Source organism: Hyla sarda, chromosome 2 (genome assembly GCF_029499605.1).
Source record: "Hyla sarda isolate aHylSar1 chromosome 2, aHylSar1.hap1, whole genome shotgun sequence".
Taxonomy (NCBI): domain Eukaryota; kingdom Metazoa; phylum Chordata; class Amphibia; order Anura; family Hylidae; genus Hyla; species Hyla sarda.
Window position 1 is genome coordinate 18,498,781 of NC_079190.1, and position 18,723 is coordinate 18,517,503.

The 18,723-nt window shown below is 41.0% G+C and overlaps 1 protein-coding gene across 13 annotated transcripts in view; it reads right to left on the reverse strand.

The window, feature by feature from the left end:
• TENM4 (teneurin transmembrane protein 4) overlaps positions 1-18,723 on the reverse strand; it is a 1,400,276-nt gene that overhangs the window by 957,708 nt on the left and 423,845 nt on the right. The gene's annotated exons all lie outside the window — the stretch shown is intronic.

Below are 18,723 nucleotides of genomic sequence, written 5' to 3' on the forward strand. Positions count from 1 at the left end.
ATCCCAACGGCTGTCCGGGCATGCTGGGGGTTGCAGTTTTGCAATATCTGGAGGGCCAAAGGGTGGACAATCATTCTAAAGGGTCTATTTGGGAATTTTTGGTAATCTGACACCTGTTATGTCCCGCAGATAAGACAAGTCTTGACCGTCCAATATTTCCACACGGTTTGCCTGTGCAAAGGAAAAGCTGCCCAGTTGCCCATAGCAACCAATCAGATCGCTTCTTTCCTTTTTAACAAGGCCTCTGTAGCCGACAATATAAAAATGTAGTGTGTGTGTGTTTTTCACATTTTTTTCTTAATTTTTTATATTTTTTAGGTACTACTACTACTACTCCCAGCATGGAACACACTGTTCCATTTGGGAGAAGTAGTTCCTGGACTAATAGACAGATTGCCCCGGGTGTCACTCCTGACACCCGATGCGATCGTCCATAATATAGCAGAGATGCGGAGCGGCTCTATACAGCGTTCGCATTTCTGCACTATACTCCGGCTGGCTAGTGATGTGAATATAATTCACCTCACTCATTCATATTTTCTGGTGATTGGCTGGATGGTGGCAGCCAATCCCTGCTCTCAGCAGGAAATATGAATGAGTGATGTGAATTCTATTCACATCACTAGCCAGCCGGAGTATAGTGCAGAGATGCGGAGGGCAGGAGAAAGCTGCTCCGCATGTCAGGAATGAAGGATGAAGGACGATCGCAGCGGGTGTCAGGAGTGACATCCACTGTGATCTATCCCTAACTGCAGGTACTACTCCTCCCAACATTGGGCACACTCTGCTCCATGCTGGGAGCTGTAGTACCTGCATTAATAGGCAGATTGCAGCAAGGGTCACTTCTGAGACCTGTTGGGATCTGCCTACTAATGCACTGATGAGGTACTACGCTCTTCTATGGTCCCCTGCACTGCCGTATATATACACCTATTCATATTTCCTGCAAAGAGCTGTGATTGGCCAGATAGTTGAAGCCAATCACAGCTCTCTGTGGGAAATATGAATAGGTGTATATATATATATATATATATATATATATATATATATATACATCAGTGCAGGGGACCATAGAAGAGCGGCCGGCAGCATCTATACATTATACAGGAGGATCGCAGTGGGTGTCAGAAGTGACACCCGGGGCAATCTGTCAATTAGTACAGGTACTACTACTCCTATCATGGAACAGTGTGTTCCATGCTGGGAGTAGTAGTACTACCTAAAGAAAATAATAAAAAAAAATACAGTGAAAAACCACACACACTACATTTTTATTATTGTTGGCTACATAAATTTATCCCTGTTTAAAAATTAATAAAAATTTCGTTATAAAAAAGATAAATTTTGTTAAATACAATTTTTCCATTACTACTGTATCTTTTTTATTATTATTATTTTTTTTAATGGTACCCTATGAAATTTTATTAAAAAAGGTATCTCCATCACTTTTTTGGTTCGCTAAAAGAAAGAAAGAATAAAAAACCACCTGCAAAAGAAAGAATAAAAACCACCTGCAAAAGAAAGAATAAAAACCACCTGCAAAAATGCCAAAGTTAAAACCCGTATGTAGTTTTTCTTGGCTTTTTATTGATCCCATAGACTTCTATGGGAGAAAAACGCCACGATTTCAGGGGAAAAAACACCATAGGCTCAACATGCTGCGACTTTGCAAAACCGCCAAGGAGCTGAAAAATGGCAAAAAAATAAAATAAAAAAAAAAACACCAAAATGATAAAAAAAAAAAAAAAGCCAAACTGAAAAACGCATAGTGGTAATAGAATTTAGCGATTTCTCATTGATTTACAGCTAACATCTGGCCACAGTATTTTTTCAATGAAAAAACACCATTGGCATTTTTTTTGGGGGAAAACGCACAAAAAAAAACAAAGTGGAAACTTAGTCTTAAACTTCTAGGCAGCTTGTCAATTCCTCAAAGTGGCGGCGACAGAAATCTTTTGCTCTCGTGAACTACATATTCCACGCTCTCCCTCCGAATACACTTTAGAAAATTTTTGCCTTTGCCAGTTTGGAGAAAAAATATTCTGAATCGGTAAGGAAGGGAACAGAAGGGTATATATTATATTCGAGAACTATTTTAAAAGGAGATATCTCATGGATAAAAACGTATCCCTATGCCTTGGATATGAGATAAGTTTAAGATCGCGGGGGGTCCAAGTGCTGGGCGATCACTGGGGGGGTCCAAGCGATCTCCTCTGGATCGGTGCGTCAGGACCTCTGTCTGAAGCAGGGGCCGCCACGCCCCCTCCATATATGTCTATGGGAGAGCCGTTCGACTATCTTCTACAATCCCATAGAGCTATAAGGAGGGGCCATGGCAACCCCACTATGGGCAGATGTCGTGAAGTGCCGTTCCAGGGGTGAGCCAGGGCTCCATACAGGAGATCACAGGGGGTCCCAGCACTTGGAGTCCCCACGATTTATAACTTATCCCCTATCCTTCCTGAGGAGCATACATCAGCTGATAAGTACTGGAAGGATTACGTTTTTTTTTTTTTTTATAGAAGTAATTTATAAATCTGTAAAACTTTCTGCCACCAGTTGATTTGAAAACATTTGCTTTACATCGGAGTACCCCTTAAAGGGTATGTTCACACAGCGGAATTCCGCATGAAATCCTGCAGATATTAATTGCCCATTCACTTCAATGTTTTTCCACCATCCCATTTACAAAGCAAAATATCTACAGCAGAATTTTCTCAGTGGGAATTGTGCAAAAATTAAAACCTTGCCTTCTACTTTTGCGCAATTTCGCAGAGGAATCCTATTGAAATCAATGGGGCATGAATTCCTGCGGAAAGTGCAGAATTGGCGCTGAATTTGCATGTTAGTAACAATATGTACCCACTTTTATAGATGTACTGAGGATTTCTGCAGAACCCTAAAGTTAACTCTGCATAAAATTCTGCACGGATTTCGCGGGTAAAAAAACAAAAAAACTGAATTTCGCAAAATGAATATGGACACGGAATTTCGGCAGAATTCCCTCACGATGCATTTTGATTTCCTTGATCGTTTTTAAAAGTGTCTATATTGATCTCCAAACTATGGACCTCTTGATGTTACAAAACTACGACAGAACTACAACTCCCAGCAACTATCACTGTGTATAAATAATAAAGGGTTACTCCCCTAGTCACAGGATAGGGCACTGTTGTAGTGTTTCCTAACAACGTTCCCCGTGGGTGTTGCAGAACTCCAACTCCTAGCATGCCCAGAGTTATAGTTTTGCAACAGATAAAGGGCCACAGTTTGGAGACTACTGGTCTAGAAAATAAGTAGTCCAAAATATGCCAAAAATGCCAAAAGTAGTCCAAAATATGCACCAAATATGTAAACTCGCCACACGTTACGTGTGGCGAGTTTACATATTTGGCGCATATTTTGCAAAATTTTTAAAATCTCCCCCAAAACTATGCATTTTTAGCAATATGGACAAATCTCACTGGTTCCGTCTAACATTTGTGGACAACAAATAAAGGGCCACAGTTTGGAGACTACTGGTCTAGAAAATAAGTAGTCCAAAATATGCCAAAAATGCCAAAAGTAGTCCAAAATATGCGCCAAATATGTAAACTCGCCACATGTTACGTGTGGCGAGTTTACATATTTGGCGCATATTTTGCAAAATTTTTCAAATCTCCCCCAAAACTATGCATTTTTAGCAATATGGACAAATCTCACTGGTTCCGTCTAACATTTGTGGACAGCAGCGCAGCCTTGGCCGTTGTAGCGCGGATGCGGCGGAGTGCTTGGGTGTAAGTGTGCGATAATCTGCCTGTCAGGATCAATCAGGGAAGGATCCCAATGACAGGGCCAGGTGAGCAGACGGGATGGTTCTGCCTCCTGATCAAATAAACCCTGACAAATGTCTAATACTCTCCGTGCGGCACCTTGAGGAATATCCAGCTGTCCATTCAGGTAGCTTGCTGTCATTCTTAATATTCCACCCGATAGAGCTGCAGGGCTGGAGCTGGAAGGAGATTCACCTATACAGCATTATGTGGATTCTTTAAAATTTACAGGAATCAGGATATATAGTAGTTATACATCCCCCCTACAGCTCTATCTGTATACTGCTGCTTTCTCTATAGGATCAGGATATATAGTAGTTATACACCTCCCCTTCCAGCTCTTATCTGTATACTGCTGCTATCTCTACGGGATCAGGATATATAGTAGTTATATATCTCCCCTTCAGCTCTATCTGTATACTGCTGCTATTTCTATGGGATCAGGATATAAAGTAGTTATACACCTCCCCTCTCAGCTCTATCTGTATATTGTTGCTGTTATCTCTATGGGATCAGGATATATAGTAAATATACACCTCCCCTCCCAGCTCTATCTGTATACTGCTGCTGCTGTCTGTATGGGATCAGGTGATATAGCAGTTATACACCTTCCCTCCAGCTCTATTATACTGCTGCTATCTCTTTGGGATCAGGATATATTAGTTTTAAACCTCCCCTCCAGCTCTATCTGTATACTGCTGCTGCTATCGCTATAGGATCAGTATATATCAGTTATACACCCACCCCCCCCTTTAGCTCTATCTGTATACTGCTGCTGTCTCTATAGGATCTGGATATATAGTAGTTATACACCTCCCCTCCAGCTCTATTATACTGCTGCTGCTATCTCTATGGGATTAGGGTGTATAGTAGTCATAAACCTCCCCTCCAGCTCTATCTGTATACTGCTGTGACTGTCTCTATAGGATCATAAAATATTGTAGTTGTATACCTCCCCTTTCAGCTCTGTCTGTATACTGTTACTATATCTATGGGATCAGGATATATAGTAGTTATAAACCTCCCTCCAGCTCTATCTGTATACTGCTGTGGCTGTCTCTATAGGATCAGAAAATATTGTAGTTGTATACCTCCCCTTTCAGCTCTATCTGTATACTGCTACTATATCTATGGGATCAGGATATATAGCAGTTAACACCTCTACTGAGGCTGTGTAAATGTGTTAAATTGTGCTCTTTTTGTTTCAGTGTTTGCCATGATTTTCCCCCAACTGCAGGAAAATGGAGCTATTTACCCCAATTGTTAGGCTTCAGGTTGCAGGAGTCCAAGTAATTAGGTTGGTCTCATTAGATGATTAATTAATTAATTAATTGCAGTGATTACACTCCACATCCTCTATCCTCATTAGGATATAATTTCTATTGTACAGTAGAATCATAATGGCTAAAAACCCAATGCCTGCCACCTTAGCTAAAAACAGGTAAGTACAAGGCATACGCAAGAACCTCTACATTATCCTTTAATAATAGCATCTGTTAATTTAAAGGGGTACTCCACTGGCCAGCATTCGCAACGAAATGTTTTCGCGCTGCGGGGGGGTCATCCACACCCCTCGTGACATCGCAGCCACGCCCCCTCAATGCAAGTCTATGGGTGGTCACGCCCCCCTCCCATTGACTTGCATTGAGGGTGCATGACCATGGCATTACGAGGGGCGTGGCCGAGCCCTGCAGTGCAAAATCAGCGTTCGGAAAGTTTAGTTTATTGGAGTACCCCTTTAACAAGGTCTATTCCCAGGTGTAAATAGCTGCATAAAATATAGGATAATTTGTTTTTGACTTCCCAACTACCTCCAGTGATCACAACCACATGGGGTACATGGGACCCTCTTTTACCAATTTGTGGCCTATACTGTGGAAGAAACACAAATACAATATCTTAATCACCATCCCTTCTAAGCAGCAAGCTCTGCAGCTCCCCCTAGCGGTGGCTGAAGGGGAAAAAAATGTTTTATTCGATGTCTATTTTACATATTTAAAAAGACATACAGAGGTGGACATAGTATTTAGGCTGACTGTTATAGAAGGCCATTGGGAGCTGTTACACTGGCTCTCACAATGGTCCTGGGAATAACAATATTTATACTATATATACATATATATATATATATATAGATAAATGAAATAACTTAAACACAATCACAAAGATTCTCCATCTCTGACCTACTCCTGATGCAAAAGCCAAATGTACCTGAATAGCTTCCCAATTTACTACAACGTCCCTCTGTGAGAACAAGTTATTTATAGGTTGGGATCTGACCCCTCGGGGGCCGTCAATCACCATAATTACACCTTAAAGTCTCCTACAATGGCCGATTATTAGACAAGATGTAAAATTACAAAGGGGCATTGTTTCCAGCAGAGCGGTGAGGTAGGGGGTACAGGTGTGACACCAAAGGTCCTGAGTCTCTTGGAAATTATTCTCAACAAACAAGTGGTCAATGGCGATTTAATACAACATTGGAGGAAACTACATCTTCAAGATGTCATATATATAATTAACAGAAAGAAGTTAGGTACATAAATTCAGTATATAAAACTCAGGGTCAGTACAGGATAAGTAATGTAATGTCTGTACACAGTGACCCCACCAGTAGAATAGTGAGTACAGCTCTGGAGTATAATACAGGATATAACTCAGGATCAGCACAGGATAAGTAATGTAATGTATGTACACAGTGACCTCACCAGCAGAATAGTGAGTACAGCTCTGGAGTATAATACAGGATATAACCCAGGATCAGTACAGGATAAGTAATGTAATGTATGTACACAGTGACCTCACCAGCAGAATAGTGAGTACAGCTCTGGAGTATAATACAGGATATAACTCAGGATCAGTACAGGATAAGTAATGTAATGTATGTACACAGTGACTCCCCCAGCAGAATAGTGAGTACAGCTCTGGAGTATAATACAGGATATAACTCAGGATCAGTACAGGATAAGTAATGTATGTACACAGTGACCTCACCAGCAGAATAGTGAGTACAGCTCTGGAGTATAATACAGGATATAACTCTGGATCAGTACAGGATAAGTAATATAATATATGTACACAGTGACCCCACAAACAGAATAGGGAGTACAGCTCTGGAGTATAATACAGGATATAACTCTGGATCAGTACAGGATAAGTAATGTAATGTATGTACACAGTGACCCCACCAACAGAATAGTGAGTACAGCTCTGGAGTATAATACAGGATATAACTCTGGATCAGTACAGGATAAGTAATGTAATGTATGTACACAGTGACCCCACCAACAGAATAGCGAGTACAGCTTTGGAGTATAAAACAGGATATAACTCGTAATAACTGCTATCTCTATGGGATCAGGATATATAGTAGTTATATATCTCCCCTTCAGCTCTATCTGTATACTGCTGCTATTTCTATGGGATCAGGATATAAAGTAGTTATACACCTCCGCTCTCAGCTCTATCTGTATATTGTTGCTGTTATCTCTATGGGATCAGGATATATAGTAAATATACACCTCCCCTCCCAGCTCTATCTGTATACTGCTGCTGCTGTCTGTATGGGATCAGGTGATATAGCAGTTATACACCTTCCCTCCAGCTCTATTATACTGCTGCTATCTCTTTGGGATCAGGATATATTAGTTTTAAACCTCCCCTCCAGCTCTATCTGTATACTGCTGCTGCTATCGCTATAGGATCAGTATATATCAGTTATACACCCACCCCCCCCTTTAGCTCTATCTGTATACTGCTGCTGTCTCTATAGGATCTGGATATATAGTAGTTATACACCTCCCCTCCAGCTCTATTATACTGCTTGTCACGATGCCGGCTGGCAGGTAGTGGATCCTCTGTGCCAGAGAGGGATGGCGAGGACCGCGCTAGTGGACCGGTTCTAAGCCACTACAGGTTTTCACCAGAGCCCGCCGCAAAGCGGGATGGTCTTGCTGCGGCGGTAGTGACCAGGTCGTATCCACTAGCAACGGCTCACCTCTCTGGCTGCTGAAGATGCTGAAGATAGGCGCGGTACAAGGGAGTAGGCAGAAGCAAGGTCGGACGTAGCAGAAGGTCGGGGGCAGGCGGCAAGGATCGTAGTCAGGGGCAACGGCAGGAGGTCAGGAACACGGACTAGGAACAGACAAGGGAACGCTTTCACTAGGCACAAGTGCAACAAGATCCGGCAAGGGAGTGCAAGGGAAGTGAGGTGATATAGGGAAGTGCACAGGTGGGAGCCAATTAAGCTAATTGGGAAGATTGGGCCAGGCACCAACATTGGTGCACTGGCCCTTTAAATCGCAGAGACCCGGCGCGCGCGCGCCCTAGGGAGCGGGGCCGCGCGCGCCGGGACAGGACCGAGGGAGAGCGAGTCAGGTACGGGGGCCGGGGTGCGCATCGCGAGCGGGCGCTATCCGCATCGCGAATCGCATCCCGGCTGAAGGCGGGACCGCAGCGCACCCGGTCAGTGGATCTGACCGGGGCGCTGCAACAACGAAGATGAGGCGAGCGCTCCGGGGAGGAACGGGGACCCGGAGCGCTCGGCGTAACAGTACCCCCCCCCCTTGGGTCTCCCCCTCTTCTTGGGGCCAAAGAACCTGAGGAAAAAAAACTCAATTTTTCCGTGATGAGGTCCGATGCAAATTAGGAGGGGTTCTGTGTGGAAACGTACGAGACAGTCCAATCTTTTATTGTAAAAACAATAGATGTAGAGGGGTCTGGCGAGACTGGTCACAGGAACGTAGAACCTGTTGATGAGAGAGGCCAAAAAAAATTTTCCTGCAGATCCGGAATCCAAGAAGAGCATAGTAGAGAAGGAGAAGGTAGAGGCAGATATCCGCACAGGCACAGTAAGGCGTGGAGGAGCAGATTTGACATCAAGAACTGTGTCACCTTTGTGCGGAGTCAGCGTACGTCTTTCCAGGCGGGGAGGACGGATAGGACAATCCTTCAGGAAGTGTTCGGTACCGGCATAGTACAGGCAAAGATTCTCCATGCGGCGTCGTGTCCTCTCTTGAGGTGTCAAGCAAGACCGGTCAACTTGCATAGCCTCCGCGGCGGGAAGCACAGGAACAGATTGCAGAGGACCAGAGGAGAGAGGAGCCGGAGAGAAAAAACGCTTCGTGCGAACAAAGTCCATATCCAGGCGGAGCTCCAGACGCCATCCGGAAGAACGCATGTCAATGCGAGTGGCTAGATGAATGAGTTCATGTAGGTCAGCAGGAGTCTCTCGTGCGGCCAGAACATCTTTAATGTTGCTGGATAGGCCTTTTTTAAAGGTCGCGCAGAGAATCTCACTATTCCAGGACAACTCGTAAGCAAGAGCACGGAACTGAATGGCGTACTCGCCAACGGAAGAAACACCCTGGGCCAGGTTCAGCAGGGCAATCTCGGCTGAAGAAGCTCGGGCAGGTTCCTCAAAGACACTTCGAATTTCCGAGAAGAAGGAGTGTACAGAGGCAGTGACGGGGTCATTGCGGTCCCAGAGCGGTGCGGCCCATGACAGGGCTTTTCCAGACAGAAGGCAGAACACGAAAGCCACCTTAGACCTTTCAGTAGGAAACTGGTCCGACATCATCTCCAAGTGCTGGGAACATTGCGAAAGAAAGCCACGGCAATACTTAGAGTCCCCATTAAATTTGTCCGGCAAGGACAGGCGGAGGCTAGGAGTGGCCACTCGCTGCGGAGGAGGTGCAGGAGCTGGCGGAGGAGAAGATTGCTGGAGAAGTTGCGACTGAAGTTGGTGCGAAATGGTGGACATTTCCGACAGCTGACGGGTTAGAAGGGCGATCTGTCGGGCTTGCTGGGCGGCCACCGTGGTGAGGTCAGCGACAACTGGCAGAGGAACTTCAGCGGGATCCATGGCCGGATCTACTGTCACGATGCCGGCTGGCAGGTAGTGGATCCTCTGTGCCAGAGAGGGATGGCGAGGACCGCGCTAGTGGACCGGTTCTAAGCCACTACAGGTTTTCACCAGAGCCCGCCGCAAAGCGGGATGGTCTTGCTGCGGCGGTAGTGACCAGGTCGTATCCACTAGCAACGGCTCACCTCTCTGGCTGCTGAAGATGCTGAAGATAGGCGCGGTACAAGGGAGTAGGCAGAAGCAAGGTCGGACGTAGCAGAAGGTCGGGGGCAGGCGGCAAGGATCGTAGTCAGGGGCAACGGCAGGAGGTCAGGAACACGGACTAGGAACAGACAAGGGAACGCTTTCACTAGGCACAAGTGCAACAAGATCCGGCAAGGGAGTGCAAGGGAAGTGAGGTGATATAGGGAAGTGCACAGGTGGGAGCCAATTAAGCTAATTGGGAAGATTGGGCCAGGCACCAACATTGGTGCACTGGCCCTTTAAATCGCAGAGACCCGGCGCGCGCGCGCCCTAGGGAGCGGGGCCGCGCGCGCCGGGACAGGACCGAGGGAGAGCGAGTCAGGTACGGGGGCCGGGGTGCGCATCGCGAGCGGGCGCTATCCGCATCGCGAATCGCATCCCGGCTGAAGGCGGGACCGCAGCGCACCCGGTCAGTGGATCTGACCGGGGCGCTGCAACAACGAAGATGAGGCGAGCGCTCCGGGGAGGAACGGGGACCCGGAGCGCTCGGCGTAACACTGCTGCTGCTATCTCTATGGGATTAGGGTGTATAGTAGTCATAAACCTCCCCTCCAGCTCTATCTGTATACTGCTGTGACTGTCTCTATAGGATCATAAAATATTGTAGTTGTATACCTCCCCTTTCAGCTCTGTCTGTATACTGTTACTATATCTATGGGATCAGGATATATAGTAGTATTTCAAGGTCCTGGAGTGGCCTAGCCAGTCTCCAGATCTCAACCCTATAGAAAACCTTTGGAGGGAGTTGAAAGTACATGTTGCCCAGCGAAGGCCCCAAAACATCACTGCTCTAGAGGAGATCTGCATGGAGGAATGGGCCAAAATACCAGCAACAGTGTGTGAAAACCTTGTGAAGACTTACAGAAAACGTTTGACCTCTGTCATTGCCAACAAAGTGGATATAACAAAGTATTGAGATGAACTTTTGTAATTGACCAAATACTTATTTTCCACCATAATTTGCTAATAAATTCTTTAAAAATCAGACAATGTGTTTTTCTCATTCTGTCTCTCATAGTTGAGGTTATAACCAATGATGAAAATTACAGCCTCTCTTTATAAGTGGGAGAACTTGCACAATTGGGGGCTGACTAAATACTTTTTGCCCCACTGTAATTCAGGATCAGTACAAGATAAGTAATGAAAGGTATTTCTAAGTTATTAGGGCTCAGCTTTACACCAGACAGCCTATGGATAAGAATAATAGTGTTTCAGGAATAAAAGCCGCCATATTTTTGTACTGTTCTGAAGCCCTTTAACAAGTAACATGTGCTATATCTGTATGGCTAATGTTTGGCATATCCTGCACAATGTTCCCTGCTGAATCTTTTCATGACCTTTATTATAGAAATTGTTCTTATCTTTTCTACATCAAAAGTCTGTACATAATTTGAAATCATTAACTACCTGGGCGCAATTTCCCAAAAATCTACAAAATAATCCAGTCAATTATACAAAATGTCATCTTCTTGTGACTTCACGAAAAAGACTCAGTTTAATTGGATATTGATTAACCCGCTGTGTCTTTACTTGCTGAAAAGAAATATTTTTTATAATATGCAGAAGATGCTCCTTAAGCAATATATAATTGTGAAGATTATTATCAACACTTTCCTTTCATTGCCATTGTCCAAACAAAGCAAAATAACATTAAAATACTGACCCCTGTAGTGAAGACTATAACTACTATAATACTGCTCCTATATACAACAATATAACTACTATAATACTGCTCCTATATACATGAATATAACTACTATAATACTGCTCCTATATACAAGAATATAACTACTATAATACTGCTCCTATATACAAGAATATAACTACTATAATACTGCCTCCTATATACAAGAATATAACCACTATAATACTGCTCCTATATACAAGAATATAACTACTATAATACTGCTCCTATATACAAGAATATAACTACTATAATACTGCTCCTATATACAACAATATAACTACTATAATACTGCCTCCTATATACAAGAATATAACTACTATAATACTGTCTCTATATACAAGAATATAACTATTATAATACTGTTCCTATATACAAGAATATTACTACTATAATACTGCTCCTATATACAAGAATATAACTACTATAATACTGCTCCTATATACAAGAATATAACTACTATAATACTGCTCCTATATACAAGAATATAACTACTATAATACTGCTCCTATATACAAGAATATAACTACTATAATACTGCTCCTATGTACAAGAATATAACTGCTATAATACTGCTCCTATTCACAAGAATATAACTACTATTCTGCACCTTGCTCCTATATACAAGAATATATCTACTATAATACTGCTCCTATATACAAGGATATAACTAATTTAATACTGCCTCCTATATACAAGAATATAACTACTATAATACTACTCCTATATACAAGAATATAACTACTATAATACTGCTCCTATATGCAAGAATATAACTACTATAATACTGCTCCTATATACAACAATATTACTACTATAATACTGCTCCTATGTACAAGAATATAACTACTATAATACAGCTCCTATATACAAGAATATAACTACTATAATACTGCCTCCTATATACAAGAATATAACTACTATAATACTGCCTCCTATGTACAAGAATATAACTACTATAATACTGCTCCTATATACAAGAATATAACTACTATAATACTGTCCCCTATGTACAAAATACAACTACTTTTATACGGGCTCCTATATGCAAGAATTTAATTACTATAATATTGCTCCTATATACAAGAATATAACTACTATAATACTGCTTCTATTTGCAAGAATATAACTACTATAATACTGCTCCTATGCACAAGAATATAACTACTATAATACTGCTCCTATATACAAGAATATAACGACTATAATGCTGCCCCCTTTATACAAGAATATAACTACTATAATACTGCCCCTATATACAAGAATATAACTACTATAATACTGCCTCCTATATACAAGAATATAACTACTATAATACTGCTCCTATATACAAGAATATAACTACTATAATACTGCTCCTATATACAAGAATATAACTACTATAATACTGCTCCTATATACAAGAATATAACTACTATAATACTGCTCCTATATACAAGAATATAACTACTAATATACTGCCACCTATGTACAGGAATATAACTACTATGATACTGCCTCCTATATACAAGAATATAACTACTATAATACTGCCTCCTATATACAAAAATATAACAACTATAATACTGCTCCTATATACAAGAATATAACTACTATAATACTGTTCCTATATACAAGAATATAGCTACTATAATACTGCTCCTATATACAAGAATATAACTACTATAATACTGCCTCCTATATACAAGAATATAACTACTATAATACTGCTCCTATATACAAGAATATAACTACTATAATACTGCTCCTATGTACAAGAATATAACTACTATAATACTGCTCCTATATACAAGAATATTACTACTCTAATACTGCTCCTATGTACAAGAATATAACTACTATAATACTGCTCCTATATACAAGAATATAGCTACTATAATACTGCTCCTATATACAAGAATATAACTACTATAATACTGCCTCCTATATACAAGAATATAACTACTATAATACTGCTCCTATATACAAGAATATAACTACTATAATACTGCTCCTATGTACAAGAATATAACTACTATAATACTGCTCCTATATACAAGAATATAGCTACTATAATACTGCTCCTATATACAAGAATATAACTACTATAATACTGCCTCCTATATACAAGAATATAACTACTATAATACTGCCCCTATATACAAGAATATAACTACTATAATACTGCCTCCTATATACAAGAATATAACTACTATAATACTGCTCCTATATACAAGACTATAACTACTATAATACTGCTCCTATATACAAGAATATAACTACTATAATACTGCCCCCTATATACAAGAATATAACTACTATAATACCGCTCCTATATACAAAAATATAACTGCTATAATACCGCTCCTATGTACAAGAAAGTGTCGATGCACAGGATACAGGTGTGATCCTCTATCGGATATAAACGTATCGCACTTTGGTTACTTTCGTTGTCACGTTACGTGTGGACACTTTGTCGCTGCGGCTGAGATCACAGGATAACACGTGAAGCCTCCTGGGCCCCCGCCGCGGCGCGTCCTGATGATACCTGCAGTTAGGCACAGGTGTGCCGCTCTCCGGATTAGGCATTTGGCGAGTGACCCATCTGTTCCATGGCATAAAAATGTCTGTCAGCAGGTATACACCGGACCCCCTGGGGAGCAGGGACTAAACGGGTTTTATCAGCTATTAATTCAGCGCATGATTTGGGAATAAAAAGTAAAAACGAGCAGATGAGCGCGCGGTGCGGATGATGTGCTGTAATCTACGGACCGGATGTTACCTACCATATGCCATTATTTATTAGAATATGGCGCTGCAAATATCCCACAGCAGGCCTAGATACACATGCACTACTAGGGTGTATTAAACTAGAGATTTTGATCAATGTATCCCAATCAGTGCGCCTCCAGCTGTTGCAAAACTACAACTCCCAGCATGCCCGGACAGCCGTTGGCTGTCCGGGCATGCTGGAAGTTGTAGTTTTGCAACAGCTGGAGGCACCTTGGTTGGGAAAGCACTGCCTTAGATACTGTACATTGACCATCCTCCTGGATTTTGTTGATACAATGTATCACAAGTCCATCATTCCACAACGCGGTCCAATTCCGAAAAAAATGTTTTCCGATGCAAAAATAATTTTTCATACATCTATGTGTGCCCCAGAAAGAGATAATAATTAACCTATTAAGAACAATATGCTATCATCATCATCATTAGCTTCATTGTGTTCCGCAGCGTGGTACAGCTGCCGACACCGGTCTCTTTGCATTGGAAACAGCTGGCACGGCGATCGCTCGTGAACCCGATTAGCATACCGTACAGCGTGGAGATTAGAAGGCAATAAACTTTATTTTTCTTTTTTTTTTCTTTATGTTTGAGGATTGGGAGGTGAAAATATGCATGGCCATGGAGGAAATAATATTAATGAAAATTAAAATAATAATAAAAAATAATAATAATAATACTCCCAAAAAATTATAATAATAAATTATAATAATAATAATAATAATAATAATAATAAAAAAAAACAATAATAATAAAAATAATAATACAATTATAATAAATAATTATAATAAATAAAAATTATAATAATAATAATAAATAAAAAATTATAATAATAATACAAAAAATAATAATAATACAAAAAAATATAATAATAATAATAAATAAAAATAATAATAATAAAATAATAATAATAAATTATAAAAAAATATAAATTATGATAATAATAATAAAAAAAATTATAATAAATAATTATAATAAATACAAATAATAAATAAAAATAAAAAAAATTATAATACTGTACAAAAAAAAATAATAATAATAAATAATAATAATAAATACAAAATTATAAATAATTATAATAAATAAAAATAATAATAAAAAAATAATAGTAATAATAAATAAATAAAATTATAATAATTAAAAAAATATATAATAATACAAAATAATAATAATAATAATAATAAATACAAAAAAATTATAATAATACAAAAAAAATATAATAATAAATAAAAATAATAATACAAAAATAATAATAATAATACAAAAAATAATAATTAATAAGGGGTCCATGGAGGCATCCTTGGTGATTTGGGATAGGGAATCAGCTGGACTATATTTTTTTTTAAATGTGTCTTTATATTACTATAGATTGCCTAATAATAGCACTACAATTCCCACAATGCACGGTAGCAGTGTGAAGGCTGTACTGGCGGTGACCCAGTTGTGAGCATAGTGTATATACAGGGGCCTAGCTATCGAGGTAGCAGTCGCAAAGGGGCCCTGGTGCCTAAGGGGGCCCCATAAGAGACCAGTAGTATATTTGGCATATGGGGCCCTGTTGCACATTTTGTATCAGGGCCCAGAAGCTACGAGCTACGCCTCTGTGTATATAAATCAGCTGACATAATGCTCATTATGGAGGAACTATGGGTTTCTCCATTATAGAGGTTACTGTTATGGGGAAATAGTATCCAGATGCATTAGGGGAGCACTTTAGGTGACACTGGAATAAATGCTGTTATGGGGCATTGTGAATATCACTGTTATGGGACATTGTAGCTGTCACTGTAATGAGGACACTGTGAATGTCACTGTTATGAGGACATTGTGAATGTCACGGGTAATGGGAACTGTAGCTGCCACTGTTATGGAGGCACTGTGGATGTTACTGCTATTGGACACTGTGAATGACAGTGTTATGGGGCACTGTGGCAGTCACTTATGGGGCACTGTGGCAGTCACTTATGGGGCACTGTGGCAGTCACTGTTATGGGAGCACTGTGGCTGTCACTGTTATGGGGCACTGTGGCAGTCACTTATGGGGCACTGTGGCTGTCACTGTTATGGGGCACTGTGGTTGTCACTGTTATGGGGCACTGTGGCTGTCACTGTTAAGGGGCAATTTGGCTGTTACTGCTATGGGGGCATTGTGGCTGTCATTGTTCTGGGGCACTTTGGATGTCACTGATATGAGGGCACTGTTGCTGTCACTGTTATGGAGGTTCTGTGGCTGTCACTGTTATGGGGCACTGTGGCTGTCACTGCTATGAGGGCACTGTTGCTGTCACTGTTATGGAGGTTCTGTGGCTGTCACTGCTATGAGGGCACTGTTGCTGTCACTGTTATGGAGGTTCTGTGGCTGTCACTCTTATGGGGCACAGTGGCTGTCACTGCTATGAGGGCACTGTTGCTGTCACTGTTATGGAGGTTCTGTGGCTGTCACTCTTATGGGGCACTGTGGCTGTCACTGCTATGAGGGCACTGTTGCTGTCACTGTTATGGAGGTTCTGTGGCTGTCACTGTTATGGGGCACTGTGGCTGTCACTGCTAGGAGGGCACTGTTGCTGTCACTGTTATGGAGGTTCTGTGACTGTTGCAGTTATGGGGGTCATACATTTCTGATGTGTGTACATGGGTGGGTTGATATATAGAATTAACTCCATATGCTGTGGCATCGATTTTCTCCTCCTAATAATTCCTTACAAGTGCCCGTGTATACCATAGTATTGTAACACAACAAGTAAAATAGTGACACCAGATGGCAAAACAATGTTGTTATTTCTGATAAATGAGATAAGAAAACAAGTATCTGGGAACTGGCACATCACATTGGTGTCTGGAAGCGTCATCCTCCATATACGATCCCAGACACGTGGAGAGACGGGGAGAACAATATGTTCATTTGTTGCTCTTTTTCGTCTATGTTCATTTTCCTTGTGCACAACACATTGTCACTAATCCTATCCTATTGATAAGACTGGCTAAACTAATACAAACCTCCAGACCAAAACCATGTAAGGTAAAACAGACCCCTACCACCCGAAACAATTACAGACCTCAGACCTCCTAAAGGTAATCTATACACCAGACCCCTTAAATAACTACAGACCACAGATTAGACCACCTAAAATATATAGACTCCCTAAATAAGTACAGACCCTCAGACCCCTAAATGAATACAGGCCCCAGGCCAGACCCCATAAAGTATGATCTCAAACCAGACCAAGTGCGAGCAGCCCATCCTAATAAATTCAGGCTCCAGACCAGACCCCCCCTATATAGAAAAAAATCTTATACAGACCATAAATACCCTAAATAGAGACTTTAGACCAAACCCTATAACAAAATACAGACAATTTATACATACAGACCAGACCCCATAAATAAAGAGAAACTTCAGACCAGACTCCTAAATAAATAGTGACTTCAGATGATAAAAACATCCTAAGGGGGCGTTCAGACATATGGAGACTTGATGCGCAGGATTTAATGCACAGGATTTTCTGCTGCAGATGTAAACTAAATGACTGATCACAGCTTCTAATCGGCAAATCCTGTGCATCAAATCTGCATGTCAACGTACCCTAAATAAATACAGACCTCAGATTTGACCCCACATACAGAACTCAGACCCCTTAAATACGGACCATAGACCTGACCCTCTAAGTAAAATCAGACCCCAAAATAACCACTTAAACAAGTACTTACCCCAGACCAGACACCCTACGTAAAATGTACCCTAGGCCAGAGTGCCCATAAAGTTACCAAGAATTGCTTTTCTACAGGGTTTGATAAAGCTCTTGTTGTCATGACTATAAAACCAGACTCCAGACTAGACCTCATTCAGACCCCTAAATAGACATTCCAAGATAGATTAGACAAGATAGATTTCCTAACTAAATGCAGACCCTAGGCCAGACCCTTCAAACGTATACATACCTCTGACCACCTTAATACAGAACATAGATCAGACCCCAGACCAGACTTCAAAATACACCTTTCAAAACTTTCATATTGTAAATACAGACCAGACTCTGTTAAATACAGCTCCCAGATCAGACCCCTAAATGGAGACTCCAGAATTGATTTCCTAAATAAATATAGACTCCACACCAGACCAAGATTAAACTTGCCAAACAAATACAGACCCCAGACCAGACCTCGCCTCCTGAACAAATAGAAACCCCAGAACTTTCATAAATAGAAATCTCAGACCAGACTTCCTAAAAAAGAAATACAGACCCAGACTATACTCCCTAAACAAAAATAGACCCTAGACCTTTTATAAATATAGACCATATCCTATAAAACAATACAGTGCCCAGATTTGACTTTAAAATAGAGACCCTGTAAAC